A 16,626-nucleotide genomic window follows, 5' to 3' on the forward strand; every position below is an offset into this window, starting at 1 on the left:
ACAAACTATAGTTTTGGCAAGCCGGTTAGGACATCTACTTTGTGCATGACACAAGTAACTTTTCCAACAATTGTTTACAGACAGATTATTTCACTTATAATTCACCGTATCACAATTCCAGTGGGTCAGAAGCTTACATACACTAAGTTGACTGTGCCTTTAAACAGCTTGGAACATTTCAGAAAATTATGTCTTTAGAAGCTTCTGATAGGCTAATTGACATAATTTGAGTCAATTGGAGGTGTACCTGTGGATGTATTTCAAGGCCTACCTTCAAACTCAGTGCCTCTTTGCTTGACATCATGGGAAAATTTTTAAAAATCAGCCAAGACCTCTGGTTCATCATTGGGACCAATTTCCAAACACCTGTAGGTACAATGTTCAGCTGTACAAACAACAGTACGCAAGTATAAACACTATGGGACCACGCAGCTGTCATACCGCTCAGGAAGGAGACACGTTCTGTCTTCTAGAGATTAACATACTTTGGTGTGAAAAGTGCAAATCAATCCCAGAACAACAGCAAAGGACCTTGTGAAGATGCTAGAGGAAACAGGTACAAAAGTATCTATATCCACAGTAAAACAAGTCCTATATCGACAAGGAAGAAGCCACTGCTCCAAAACCTGCCACAAAAAAGCCAGACTACGGTTTGCAACTGCACATGGGGACAAAGATCGCACTTTCTGGTCCTCTGGTCTGATGAAACAAAAATAGAACTGTTTGGCCAAAATGACCATCGTTATGTTTGGAGGAAAAATGGGGAGGCTTGCATGCTGAAAAACACCATCCCAACCGTGAAGCACGGGGGTGGTAGCATCATGTTGTGGGGGTGCTTGGCTGCAGGAGGGACTGGTGCACTTCACAAAATACACTGCTCAAAAAAATAAAGGGAACACTAAAATAACACATCCTAGATCTGAATGAATGAAATATTCTTATGAAATACTTTTTTCTTTACATAGTTGAATGTGCTGACAACAAAATCACACAAAAATTATCAATGGAATTCAAATTTATCAACCCATGGAGGTCTGGATTTGGAGTCACGCTCAAAATGAAAGTGGAAAACCACACTACAGGCTGATCCAACTTTGATGTAATGTCCTTAAAACAAGTCAAAATGAGGCTCAGTAGTGTGTGTGGCCTCCACGTGCCTGTATGACCTCCCTACAACGCCTGGGCATGCTCCTGATGAGGTGGCGGATGGTCTCCTGAGGGATCTCCTCCCAGACTTGGACTAAAGCATCCGCCAATTCCTGGACAGTCTGTGGTGCAACGTGGCGTTGGTGGCTGGAGCGAGACATGATGTCCCAGATGTGCTCAATTGGATTCAGGTCTGGGGAACGGGCGGGCCAGTCCATATCATCAATGCCTTCCTCTTGCAGGAACTGCTGACACACTCCAGCCACATGAGGTCTAGCATTGTCTTGCATTAGGAGGAACCCAGGGCCAACCGCATCAGCATCTGGTCTCACAAGGGGTCTGAGGATCTCATCTCTGTACCTAATGGCAGTCAGGCAACCTCTGACGAGCACATGGAGAGTTGTGCGGCCCCCCAAAGAAATGCCACCCCACACCATGACTGACCCACCGCCAAACCGGTCATGCTGGAGGATGTTGCAGGCAGCAGAACGTTCTCCACAGCATCTCCAGACTGTCACGTCTGTCACATGTTCTCAGTGTGAACCTGCTTTCATCTGTGAAGAGCACAGGGCGCCAGTGGCGAATTTGCCAATCTTGGTGTTCTCTGGCAAATGCCAAACATCCTGCACGGTGTTGGGCTGTAAGCACAACCCCCACCTGCGGACGTCGGGCCCTCATTACACCCTCATGGAGTCTGTTTCTGACCATTTGTGCAGACACATGCACATTTGTGGCCTGCTGGAGGTCATTTTGCAGGGCTCTGGCAGTGCTCCTCCTGCTCCTCCTTGCACAAAGGCGGAGGTAGCGGTCCTGCTGCTGGGTTGTTGCCCTCCTACGGCCTCCTCCACGTCTCCTGATGTACTGGCCTGTCTCCTGGTAGCGCCTCCATGCTCTGGACACTACACTGACAGACACAGCAAACCTTCTTGCCACAGCTCGCATTGATGTGCCATCCTGGATGAGCTGCACTACCTGAGCCACTTGTGTGGGTTGTAGACTCCGTCTCATGCAACCACTAGAGTGAAAGCACCGCCAGCATTCAAAAGTGACCAAAACATCAGCCAGGAAGCATAGGAACTGAGAAGTGGTCTGTGGTTATCACCTGCAGAACCACTCCTTTATTGGGGGTGTCTTGCTAATTGCCTATAATTTCCACCTGTTGTCTATTCCATTTGCACAACAGCATGAGAAATGTATTATCAATCAGTGTTGCTTCCTAAGTGGACAGTTTGATTTCACAGAAGTGTGATTGACTTGGAGTTACATTGTGTTGTTTAAGTGTTCCCTTTATTTTTTTGTGCATTGTAGATGGCTTCATGAGGAAGGAGAATTATGTGGATATATTGAAGCAACATCTCAAGACAATAGTCAGGATGTTAAAGCTTGGTCGCAAATGGGTCTTCCAAATGGACAATGACCCTAAGCATACTTCCAAAGTTGTGGCAAAATGGCTTATGGACAACAAAGTCAAGGTATTGGAGTGGCTATCACAAAGCCCTGACCTCAATCCTGAAAAAAGAACTGAAAAAGCGTGTGCGAGCAAGGAGGCCTACAAACCTGACTCAGTTACACCAGCTCTGTCAGGAGGAATGTTGCAAAATTCACCCAACTTTTTCTCCAAAAACCTTGTGGAAGGCTACCCGAAATGTTTGACCCAAGTTAAACAATTTAAAGGCAATGCTACAAAATACTAATTGAGTGTATGTAAACTTCTGACCCACTGGGAATGTGATGAAAGAAATAAAAGCTGAAATAAATCATTCTCTCTACTATTATTCTGACATTTCACATTCTTAAAATAAAGTGGTGATCCTAACTGACCTAAGACAGGGAATTTTTTACTAGGATTAAATGTCAGGAATTGTGAAAAACTAAGTTTAAATGTATTTGACTAAGGTGTATGTAAACTTCTGACTTCAACTGTATGTAAACATTATTAAAGTAACCAGTGTTTCATTATTAAAGTGACCAGTATTCCATGTCTATGAACATAGGGCAGCAGCCTCTAAGATGCAGGGATGAGTAGCCGGCTAGTGATTATGTTCAGGGCCTGGTAACATACACATCACTGTCTTTGGAATAAAATGTCACTTCCGCAGAGCACACATGATTACCTCTGCATATATCATTTACACATTAACTTGGTAGAGCAAAGCTAGAGGGGCCAATACAGCATCAGAGGTATAGGGATATGTTTGTATCTCTCTGGCGTACTTGGGTTCATAGATATGGTCTTTGTGTGAATCTCTCTCTTTCTTTATTGAGGAGTTTTTGTATAGCATGTGTGTGTGTATGTGTGTGTTTGTGTGCCTATATAGAGGGGTGTTTATAGCTGTTCTGCTGTGCTGACTCAGAGGGCATGTCACAGAATTCTCCCAGAGGTCCAAGCGGCATGACAGCAGCACGCACAGAGGGGTGTGGTGTCGTGTATAGTTACAGTGAGTCATTGACCCACACGTACATGCACACACACACACACACACACACACACACACATATGCACGCACACACACATTTGCACGCACACATATGCACACACTCATACACACACACACACACACACACACACACACACACACACACACACACACACACACACACACACACACACACACACACACACACACACACACACACACACACACCGGACTTAGGCCCACACCTTAAGCTGCATAATGCAGAAAGCCTGCAGAATGATCAGAGCAAAGGAGCACAGATGGTTTCACTCCTCCAAGGCAGATGAGCACTATCTCTCTATCTTTATTTTTCTCTTTCTCATTGGCTTCTTCTTCTATGTGGACTATCTCTTTTTATTTCTCCCAGCCTCTTTATACAGTTTCTCTATACCTATATTACTAACACCATCCTCTGTTCAACTGAACCACCTGGACAAGAGGAACTCCTACGTGAGAGTGCTGTTCATTGACTATAGCTCCGCGTTCAACACCATAGTGCTCTCCAAGCTCATCACTAAGCTCAGGACCCAAGGGACTGAACAACTCCCTCTGCAACTGGATCCTGGAATTCCTGACAGGTCGACACACTGACGCTCAACACAGGGGCCCCTCAGGGGTGCATGCTTAGTCCCCTCCTGTACTCCCTGTTCACCCACGACTGTGTGGCCGCGCATGATTCCAACACCATCATTAAGTTTGCTGACAAGACAACGGTGGTTGGCCTGATCACTGATGACGATGAGACAGCCTATAGAAAGGAGGTCAGTCACCTGGTAGTGTGTTGCCAGGACAACAATCTCTCCCTCAACGTCAGCAAGACAAAGGATCTGATCGTGGACTAGAGGAAACGGAGGGCCGAGCATGCACCCATCCACATCGACTAATCAAGTGGGTCGAGAGCTTCAAGTTCATCGGTGTCCACATCACTAAGGAATTTTCATCGTCCACACACACCAACACAGTCGTGAAGAAGGCACGACAACGCCTCTTCCCCCTCAGGAGGCTGAAAAGATTCACCATGGGCCCTCAAATCCTCAACAAGTTCTACAGCTGCAACATTGACAGCATCTTGCAGAATACAGTGTTTGGTTTTCACCCGACAAAATGGCACCGATCTCATCCAAAATTTGACTCAAGTTCGCCAAAAAGCACCTAGAAGCACCTGATGATCATCAAGACTCTTGGAAGAATGTTCTATGGACAGATGTCAAAAATATGACTTTGTGGGCGACAAGGGTCCCATTATGCCAGGCAAAAACCAAACACTGCATTCCACAATAAGAACCTTATACCAACGGTCAAGCATGGTGGTGGTAGTGTGATGGTTTGGGGATGCTTTGCTGCCTCAGGACCTGGACGACTTGCCTTAATAGAAGGAACCATGAATTCTGCTCTGTATCAGATAATTCTACAGGAGAATGTCAGGTCATCCGTCTGTGAGCTGAAGCTGAAGTGCAGCAGGGTCATGAAGCAAGTCAATGATCCAAAACACACAATCAAGTCCACATGAAAATGGTTCAAAAGTAAGACATTTGAAGTTTTGGAATGGCCTAGTCAAAGTCCAGACCTAATCCCAATTGAGATGTTGTGGCAGGACTTGAAGTGAGCAGTTCATGCTTGAAAACCCACAAATATCGCTGAGTTAAAGTAGTTCCACATTGAAGAGTGGGCCAAAATTCCACCACAGTGATGTGAGAGACCGATCAACAACTACAGGAAGTGTTTGGTTGCAGTCATTGCAGTTAAAGGTGGCACAATAAGTTATTGAGTGTAAGGGGGAATTACTTTTTCACACAGGGGAATAGGGTGTTGCATTAATATTGGGTGTTAATTAAATAAATAAAATAAGCATTCATTTATTTTGTTATTTGTAAACTCAGGTTCCCTTTATCTAATATACGGTTTTGGTTTAAGATCTGATAACATTCAGTATCACAAATATGCAAAAAAGAGAAAATCAGAAAGGTGGCAAATGCTTTTTCACAGCACTGTATAATATACATATCTGTCTCAATTACCTGCACATCCAAATAACAAATCAACTCGGTACTGGCACCCCATGTATACAGCCAAGTTATCGTTACTCATTGTGTATTTATTCCTTGTGTTATAATTTATGTATTATTTATCTTTTTTCCTCTGTGCATTCACTCCAGGTCTGAATCAACAGCAGTAACATTGGCTGAAGGTGATGCAGTAGAAGACAGTGAACTGGATGCTCCTACAGTACATGATCACACAATCCTATCAATCATAGTAAAACAGTCTGTCTAATCCTCATACAGTCATCATGTCTGTCTGTCTTAACCAGGTGTGGGCTATTGAGTCAGAGGATGAGGTAGTGACTGAGGGGGATGTTTTTCATAAGACCAGGGGTGAGCTTCTCTGGTACCAAGGACATCTGGGTGTGGAACACAGCACCAACACACCTGATCAAACTAATGGCTGGGTTTAAGCAGGTGTATTAAATTAGAGCTGGGCTGAAACAAAAGCATGCCCACCCTGCTGCTCTCCTGGATCAGAATAGCTCACCCCACAGGTCTTATCAAAAACACTCCCCTTCCTTCATTCTGGCATCCGCTAACTCAAAATCCCATCCCCTACCCACGCAACCAGTTACTGTAACTCAGACTAGGGAGAAACTACCCATGGCACAGATCTAGGACCAGCTTACCCTCACCAAATCCTAACGTTAACCCTTAGGGAAGAAAACAAAACAGGGATCAGTATCTCGGGCAACCTCATCCTACTCCTTATGAGTCATACATTCCCTATTCTATACCAATGGCTCATTCTCTTAAATCACATGTAGAAGAACAAACATATGTGTGCTAATCCTGACATGTGTGTGTTCTGCTCATGAACAATACGTGTTTGAAGTGCTTATGGGAGTGACATACGTGAGTAAGTATGTGTAAGGACACCGTGTGTATGTGCAGGTGTGTACACCATCATGGGTGAGTGAGCATGTGTGAGAAAATCTATGGGTACATGTGAGGAATTTAAAACGTAAAAGGGGCAATCTGCAGTTCAAACAATAACAAAGTCATCCTGCCACTGTTTCAGTAAATAGCTGAGGGATAGGGCTGGAGAAATGTAACCACTCTCAAATTCAAAGACTGAGCTATGGGCTCCCGAGTGGCGCAGCGGTCTAAGGCACTGCATGTCAGTGCTAGAGGCGTCACTACAGACTTTGGTTCGATTCCAGGCTGTATCACAACTGGCCATAGGGCAGAGCACAATTGGCCCAGCGTCGTCCGGGTTAGGGTTTGGCTGGGGTAGGCAGTCATTTTATATAATAATTTGTTCTTAACTGACTTGCCTAGTTAATTAAAGGTTACTTTTTTTAAATAAAAACATTTAAATGCAAGGACTAATCATTCATGATATCAAAATTATAATTTTGACCACATGGTGTTTGTTTACAATTACATTATTTAACAAAGAGTAAAACAAGTTCATAATTCTGGTTCTGATGGGGTATGACAGCTGAACTAAGCTCATGAGGCATTTATAAGTTATATTCTACAAGAATCTGTCACGTGTGCTGCCACTCCAGCCTCTAGGTCACCAGGCTGCTGATTATAGTGCACACCTGTCACAATCTTCCCGCGCACCAGCGCCTCATGACACTCACCTGGACTCCATCACCTCCTTGAATACCTGCCCTATTTATGTCACTCCCTTTGGTTCCTTCCCAAGGTGTTATTGTTTCTGTTTCAGTTTCATGTCTGTGCGTTGTTCGTGTGTTCTTGTTTTATGTTATTTTTCATTCATTTATTAAATGATTTACTCCCTGAACTTTCTTCCCAACTCCCAGGGCACACGTTATAAAATCAATGGCTATATTTCATGAATTGAAAAGTCACAAAACACATGTAGCAATCACAGATTGTCCCTGTAACTGAGATCTTGCTAATAGCTTGTGATGCTCAAATACTCCCATATAGATGTTAAAGAAAGCTGAGAAAACAGACTAAGAAAGACAGAGAAATTGATGGATTTAGGGCAGGATAGTGAGAGAGAAGCACAGAGAAAGAGAGCGTAAGTAAGAGGTATAAGTCTCCATCTCCACCTCGTCACAGTAGTTTTGCTGTTTATTTTCTTTCTCCCACTCAACCATCTCTTTCTCCCAGACTCCAGCCTTCTGTTGGCCAATCCACCTCCGATGAATCACTTTGTTTTACCCCCCCCCTTTCACCCCCTTCCCTCGTTCTGGCGGTGTTATTTCAACATGGTTGTATTGTACTCCTGCGGGAGGAGATATAGGGCAGTGAAGATAGAGAGATAAACAGAAGAAGAAAATGAGAGAGGGAGGAGGGTTGGGAGAGATGCATGGAAAAAGGTGATGATAGCTATATAACAAAGCAGACAGTGGAAGGTACAGAGAGGGGGAGTGGAAAGTATGGAGAAAGAAAGGAAAATAAACGATAGACAGAGAGAGGGAGAGGGTGAGGTGAGCATTAGGGGTATGATGAAGCAGAGAATGTGGGCGGCAGAGAGACACGGTTTCAGGGGAAACTGACTCAGTGATGCTGGTATGTCTTGACCATAGCAAATTAGTCTGTGTGTATGTGATTGAGTGAAAAATAAAGTAACAGAGACAGGAGGGGATAGAGAAACTGTGAGGGGGCTAGAAGTGTGTACAGTCTCTAAAGTTGTGATGAGGTGTGTGTCAAGATGTCACTCTGGGCAGCCTGGAACACAGTGGAACTGAGCCATCTCACCTTATCACAGGGTAAAACTAGCAACCTGGCAGTTGACTTTAAACAAACTGACAGATGAAAAATGGGCCTACAAAAAAAACATTGCCCCTCGATTGTAGTCTTACTACTGCAATCACAGTTCATCCAGTGTGAGTGTGTGTGCGTAGGTGGTGGTCCTGATTTAAGACACTGAGGGCCCTTAGCCAAATGGGATACATAGAGAGGAGAAACACCCTGCTGCTTTATCTGAATCACTGTCAACATTAATCTCTCTCTATCTCTCTCTCTGTCTCTTTCTCTGTCTCTTTCTCTGTCTCTCTCTCTGTCTGTCTCTCACTCACACACACACAATACTACAGCATCTATGAGTGTCTTGTGTCTTTCTGTGAATATCTGTAGAGGGCAAATGGGTGCAGGGAGGAGGAGGGTATTTATATCCTGAGATCTGCCCCTTGAGGCAGAAGAACACTAAGTGAGGGGCAATGGAATGGAGGAGGGGGGTATGCCGTCACTCTCACAATAACGTCTTTATCCATCTACAGGAAGGCCTGAGGACAATATAATATAGTAGAACAACATGCAACAAGCTGCGGATTGCCATATATACAGATATGTATATACTACTACTACCACTACTACTACTACAAGTAAAGTTACACTTCTCTCTGTTTGTAACACTTCTATTACCGTAACTGGACTGCTAATGATAATACTATTGATTCTACTAATATCAGGTGCAAAAATGAAACAGGTGCAAAGCAAACCCTTATTTCCAAAAAAGAATGGCTTCCAAAAACCACAGGCAAATATCAGGAACTGTAAATTTAATTCCTTAAGCTCAAACTAAACTGAACCTCAACCAAGCCACATAATCATAGCAAGCCAAAATACCTCTACAATTCTGAAAGAAATCTCTGTTCCAGATTCAACTGAAATGACCACATTTCATAGCCACTTTTGACCTACACATTGCCCAGACTGGCATACATACGCACATGCACACACACACACGCGCACACACACACAAACAAACTCTTTCTCTATATTTCTTGCACACACACACACACATTTATGCCAGATTCCAGAGAGTCTGAGCATCTTAATTTGAGTGAATATTTCCAGAAACAGACACTATCCTGTTTGTGGACAGAGGGATCGCTGAGTTCTCCCCAGCAAGCACCAGTCTGAACGGTGACATACTGGCCTTCATGCATGTGTGTCTGCATGTGTGTGTGTGAGCGTGTGAGTGAGTGAGTGAGTGGTGAGTGAGTGAGTGAGTGAGTGAGTGAGTGAGTGAGTGAGTGAGTGAGTGAGTGAGTGAGTGAGTGAGTGAGTGAGTGAGTGAGTGAGTGAGTGAGTGAATGGGAGTGACTGTGGGGTCTCAAATGTCACGGTGGCCCTCTAATAAACAGGATTAAAGAGTCAGACTGAATTACGTTAGAACCTTAGAACAGGAAAGCCGGAAGTGGAGAATGACAGAAAGAATGGAAGAAAGAGACAGAAAAATAAAGTTCAATCTGGAGAATGAGAGAGTGGGAAACAGAGGGGCAGAGAGAGAGGAGAGGTAAGAGAGAAATAATGATCAACGAACTGATAGCATACATGCAGAGAGAGGTTGAGAGAGTGAGAATAATAGGGGAGGTTTATAGCTCAGAAACAGATAGAGAAAGAGAGACAGAAATAGAGCACTCTAGAGAGATATGCCATGGAGGGACACTGAGCGGTTCCAAAGTCCAACAGACCAGTTAAAGCGGCAGTGCAGTCAAAAACTAAATTTTTCCTGTGTTTTATATATAATTCCACATTATGAGGTTGGAATAATACTGTGAAATTGTGAAAATTATGATAATGCACATTTAGTGTAAGATCTGTTTTAAAAGACTGCTTGAAATTTCAGCTTGTTTGGCTCAGTGGAGTTTTTGGATTTAGGTTAATAGACCAATAACAAAGAGTTAGCCCTCCTCTCTGCCAATAACAGCTAGTTACACATCTCTCCCATTCGGCTCCTCTAATTAGACCCCTTTCTCAGACCACTACCAGACAGTCCTAGCAAAATTCTTGCTTGATAAATTGCATTTAGTTATTTTTGTTTATTTTTGACCATTTTAATTGAAACAATCATAGTAATGTACTTTATTGTTACCCGGAAATGATTTGATATTTAGATAAAAATGGATGCAGTGGACCTTTAAAGTATTACTGCATTACCCTCAGCTTAAGGTACCTATGTATGGCCTATAAGAGTGCCATGTAGGGGAGAGGGGAGAGGTGAGTGTGTGTGTTTGTGGTATGTATGTATGTATGTATGTATGTATGTATGTATGTATGTATGTATGTATGTATGTATGTATGTATGTATGTATGTATGTATGTATGTATGTATGTATGTATGGGGTAAAAGAGGTTAGAGGGGGTCTATATGATCCTTAAGATTCCACCATCTTGCAGGAATGTAAACAAACCACTCACTATCAAACCAGACCATCCCTCCGACACACACACATACACACTAACTTACTAATTTATTCCCAACAACTCTGATTACCTGTAGCGCACTATCTCTGTCTCAATAACTTGATGAGAAAACATATAGTTATAAATACATTAAGTGTTTAAAGGATCCAATGATAAGCACAACATGCAGTATTTGTGATAACTGTCATGATAAGTTATCTCCAAAATGAGTTCATAAATACCTGGTGAAAGGAACTCCATTAAACCTATAAACACACCATCATGAAACCTCTATTCAGCCATGCACTAAAGGTCGTTGACCCCGACCCTCTGTCAGGGGCTATAACCCTGTCCAATGTGACTTGGACCACACAGAAGGGTCACATGAAAAGCCTTAGAGACGTGTCCATTGGTCCACTGAGTTGGGCTTGTTATTGTGGCTCCAGAACCAATCATCTGACTCCTGCCTTCATGTTTTGACCTCTGGATGAGGTGGACACCCAACTACATCGGAGGCAGACATCTTCTCTGATGTTCTGCCTCTTCTGAGACAGGCCACAGTTCAAAGGCCAAGATTGACTCTGACAGGGAGGTATTTTAACTGCAGTTAGACACCCACTCACGCATGAACACATGTACAGACACACAAAGGTCAAATACGGGTTGCCTTTGTAACACTAATGAGCAGAGCATACAGAGGATCATGGAACCCCAAAAACACATTTGTGAATACCAACACTATAGTTCAAGATGTAGATACAGACAGAGCAGAGACACACACAGAAAACACACCCTGATTGGCAGACTATTAACTGATGATAAGAGCTGAGAGTAGTGGAATAGTGAGGAGGCTGCCCATCCAAAGTACTCTTATAATCTCCACCGGTGCAGCCAGAAGAGGACTGGCCACCCCTCAGAGCCTGGTTCCTCTCTAGGTTTCTTCATAAATTCCTGCCTTTCTAGAGTTTTTCCTAACCACTGTGCTTCTACATCTGCATTGCTTGCTCTTTGGAGTTTTAGGCTGGGTTTCTGTATAAGCACTTGGTGACATCTGCTGATGTAAAAAGGGCTTTCTAAATACATTTGATTGATTGATGAGTCATCCATTTCCCTGTAGAATGTTACACTATCCACAGCATAATGTCAGATCACAAGTTCTGTGATCTACACAGTTTGCAGTCTTTTGTTTTTGGTTCTAGGTTTTGTTCTCTGTTCTGTCTGCTCTATGTTCTGCCTGCTCTGTGTTCTGTCTGTGCTCTGTTCTGCCTGCTCTGTGTTCTGTCTGTGCTCTGTTCTGTCTGCTCTGTGTTCTGTCTGTGCTCTGTTCTGTCTGTGGTGTGTCATAGTGCTTGGTCAGTAGGTTTTGGGGTTGGTTGTGAGTGATGTTTTCTGTCGGGTATCCTTTTTGTTCTTGAAGGTTTTGTCAGTCAGATATGGACAATTCAACAATTGTATGGTTTGGTTAAATTTTCAATCGTTAGTTTTTGTTTGACATCAATTTTAAAGTCTCAACATCATTCTTTTACCGTGGAATTTCCCATATGTGAACTATCTGTCCTGCTGTTGATCGGTGATCTGTCTGCCCTGTGCACTTTACTATCTGGAGAGGATTTCCCTCCCACTATCCTGCCAGCTTCACACCCTACTCTGGCCTAACCTATGACAGAACGATAAACTCTTAACAGATGAAACCATAAAAGTTTGCTTTGATATCCCATACCTTCAAGGTGGTCTGGAGTGTATGGTCTGCACGTGTCCCTTCTAAAAGCCTCTTTCTCTAAGATAAGAGTAGGTATCAAAGCAGGCAGTAAATCCTCCCTGAGAAAAATGCTGTTCTTGGGGTTGACATTCTGTTATTCTAGTCGGTGGATCGACGTGTTTTTGTTTCTCTTTGCAATCCAAGTGGTCTGGCAGGGCTCTGTGTTCAAGCCATTAGCTCTTTGGAGCAGTTTGCCGCCCGTTACGATCCAGATTCGCAGTGGCACGCCCCCCTCTCTCCCTCGCTCAGCTGGACTCAACTGCGGCTGCTGTTGAAGTCCTGATGAGAAACAGGTGAATCTAGATTCTCCAACGGCCCCATACGCCTACCATCTGCCTCGGGCCTTGGTTGGGCAACCCTTGTAAACACACTCACAAACACAACATGCGTGCCAGTTTGAGGACAGACCTCAGGCGCACTTGCAAATGAGCAGGCTAAACACACAGAAGCACTAATGGGGTTTGTTGTGTGCCCATGAACGTGTTGCTTGCTCTTTCAACGAACACTAAACTATTTGAATAATCGTAGTCAACGTCCAGAATCGAGATCTCAATAATCCTCTTATTGCGTGTGTCCAAATTGAACCCTTCTCCTCTTTCCGATTGTAAATTGGGGATCTGGGTATGCCATGTAATTAAACATGAGTAGGTCGTCGTGAGGAGAATAGTCTGGTGTTGTAGCCTATCTGGTATCATCGCATCATTGGGAAGAGAGGCTCGTCTTTCCTACCCGTTCTTTCCATACGACAGGCTACAGAATTGACGATGCTGCCAATCTTCGCAACTGGTTTAGAATTTCCGCAGCAGCCTGTGTCCCCACGGTCCCCGCCTGCTTTTTGCCTCTTTCACAGATTACCAACAATATAAAAACGACTGCATGCAGCAACCACATAAATATTTAAAGTTCGACTTTAATCATTCATATAGACAGGATATGGTATACATAGCGCACCATAGGCCAAAATGTATAATACATTTATAATAAAAACGCTATATGAATATGGTATATTTAAGCGCACAGGTCACATATGGATCATTCATAGCCTGCAGGCCTATCGCATCGTCTTCGTTCATACAGTTTTAATGTAGGCTATTCCCATACTCGCCTTTCTTCATTCAAAACCTACCTGCGCTCATATGTCCTGTCCTCAGATATGACGTCGTCTGCATCCGATTATGACTCGGGCATATAGCAGCGGGCACGGATGCGTATCCACACGGATGCGTATCCACAGCCTCCGGTCTCGCGCTTCCACCTCTGGTGAGCCGCAAACTATAGGCTAAAATACGGAAAGTCAGTCTTCTGTCGATATTGACTTAGACTACCTCAGCCAGTTCTCTCTACGATAAACCAAACCAGCAGGAGCAAGCACGGGAACTCACGCCCCTTTAAAATTGCTCCATCTCTCTCTCCCTCCCTTCCCTCTCTTTCTGGCTCACATGCGGATCAACACGATTACCTCCAACCGCCCGAAGCGGTTACTATTACACAACTGATCTGCTCAAGCACCGAGACCCCGGGCCCACCAACAAATTAGCCGAGATTTAGATTCCAGCCTTACATGATGGGATGAATACGGACGTTTTTATTCCACTCATAGTCAGAATATTGATTTTCACTCTCTCCCCCCTTCTTGTGCGCTCTCTTCTTGTGCGCTCTCTCTCAAAGAAACGATAAAATGTCAGGTCTTTCTTTTGTTATCTTTCAACCTTTTTTATTATTATTAATAATTACATTCTGTTTTTACGTATTTTATACTATCAGCATCTGGTAATGCGACTGTAAGACTGCATGATGAGGGTGATAATATTGACAAGGTGTGATAAAATAGTTCTGAAGCCAGCTATTTAACCTCTAGGATTGTCAGATTCTGACCTTCAGTTCAGAGAGGTTGTTGCAGTAAATGAAGTAGTTATGAGCTGCTGCTGCCACCCCAGTAGTTAGGAAGTCATAAAACATAATGTGAAAGCTGGCTTGACACCTAACTGTTCCAGCTACAAGGAGAAAGGCTTGTTTGTATACGAAGAGAACCCCAACCTGAGGTAATGTCTAACACCCAACTAAGGCAGGTTGAGAATGGTGCAGGCCAGGAGAGACAAAGGGGTTGGAACAAACTGCGTTCTCATAGTGAAACTCTACCCTCCTCCTCCCCTTTCTTTCAGTCATGGAGGGGAGAGAGGCAGGCAGGGCTGTTGGTATTTCCCTGTGCCAAGCTCTGCACCCTGGCTCCATGCCACCCTATCCCCCCCCAACCTTCTGAGGATGGGTGTGTCCAGGTGATTCAGGGAGAGCCTAGGGACTGCTTAAAGGAGCAGGGGAGTTACAGATGACACACACACACACTGTGTTTATCAGTGTTTATCTAAGCTGTCCATGGACTCTGTGTCAACAGTGTTCTATTCAGCGCAGGTTTTTTTTAACAGTGATAAGAGTAGACCCTCACCCTTCCTCTAGTCCTCCAGGCTGAACTACATTATCTGTCCTGCTGCACCCCGGATACAAGGCCTGTGTACATGTACTATCCACAATGCCAGGCAGTGTTCCACTGCCACATAGACTGTAAACAAGCAACCCATACACACAATGCTGAAGACTTCAGAAGGAAGTCACAGATAATCAATTGACTCCCATGTCTAAGTGATGCTCTCTCTCTCACACACACTACTGCTCCGAGAACAAGGACCTAAAATACCCTGTTTAGCTCTAAGGATTTTCCTAGGACCATTACATTAGTACTGAGCCAGCAACAGAGACAGAGAGGCTTGGGGTGAAGAGTGCAAATGACATTCAAAACGCAGAGAGACAGGAAACAAACAAACTCAGACAAATCCTCCATCAAGTCAAGCAGGTACAAAAGATTTCTCATAGCTTCACAGCTGCCCGGACAGACAAGGCAATCGCACGCATCATTTAGGCTGTTATAAAATACTTTGGAATAGTTACTATTTATTATATCCACAGAATTTTTAATCTCCAATCAAACACAAGAGTTGCATTTATGAATGTGTCTGTGAGACAATGACTGTGTGTGTTTCTGCCTCTTTGTCTCTGTCTTTCATTGACCCTCAATTATGTTGACAGTGTGGAAGATAGAGACAGAGTCAGAAAAAGTTCAATGGAACTGAATTTCTGATAAGATTTCTGCAAGCAAGCTACTTGAAAGTGATGCTTACGTCTTTTCAGGTTGTAAATGTGTAGTATGAAAACTTGTGACCATGTACAGTATGTGTTTTAATGTATGATTTAATTTGAATGACTCCTACAGCCTGCAATGCATGTGCTTGCTACGCTATAGGAATGACCACAGCACATAAAGGCTACGCTATAGGACTGACCACAGCACATAAAGGCTACGCTATAGGACTGACCACAGCACATAAAGGCTACGCTTTAGGAATGACCACAGCACATAAAGGAAACCCTTTAGGACTGACCACAGCACATAAAGGCTACGCTTTTGGAATGACCACAGCACATAAAGGCTACGCTTTAAGAATGACCACAGCACATAAAGGCTACGCTATAGGAATGACCACAGCACATAAAGGAAACCCTTTAGGACTGACCACAGCACATAAAGGCTACACTATAGGAATGACCACAGCACATAAAGGCTACGCTAATGACCACAGCACATAAAGGCTACGCTAAATGACCACAGCACATAAAGGAAACCCTTTAGCTAAAGGCTACGCTTTAGGAATGACCACAGCACATAAAGGCTACGCTTTAGAATGACCACAGCACATAAAGGCTACGCTATAGGAATGACCACAGCACATAAAGACCTACAGGAATGACCACAGCACAAAAGGCCCTTAGGAATGACCACAGCACATAAAGGCTACACTATGAATGACCACAGCACATAAAGGCTACACTATAGGAATGACCACAGCACATAAAGGCTATAATAGGAATGACCACAGCACATAAAGGCTACACTATAGGAATGACCACAGACCACAGCACATAAAGGCTACACTATAGGAATGACCACAGCACATAAAGGCTACGCTATAAAGGCTACGCTTTAGGAATGACCACAGCACATAAAGGAAACCCTTTAGGACTGACCACAGCACATAAAGGCTACGCTTTAGGA

Source organism: Oncorhynchus tshawytscha, linkage group LG22 (genome assembly GCF_018296145.1).
Source record: "Oncorhynchus tshawytscha isolate Ot180627B linkage group LG22, Otsh_v2.0, whole genome shotgun sequence".
Classification (NCBI taxonomy): domain Eukaryota; kingdom Metazoa; phylum Chordata; class Actinopteri; order Salmoniformes; family Salmonidae; genus Oncorhynchus; species Oncorhynchus tshawytscha.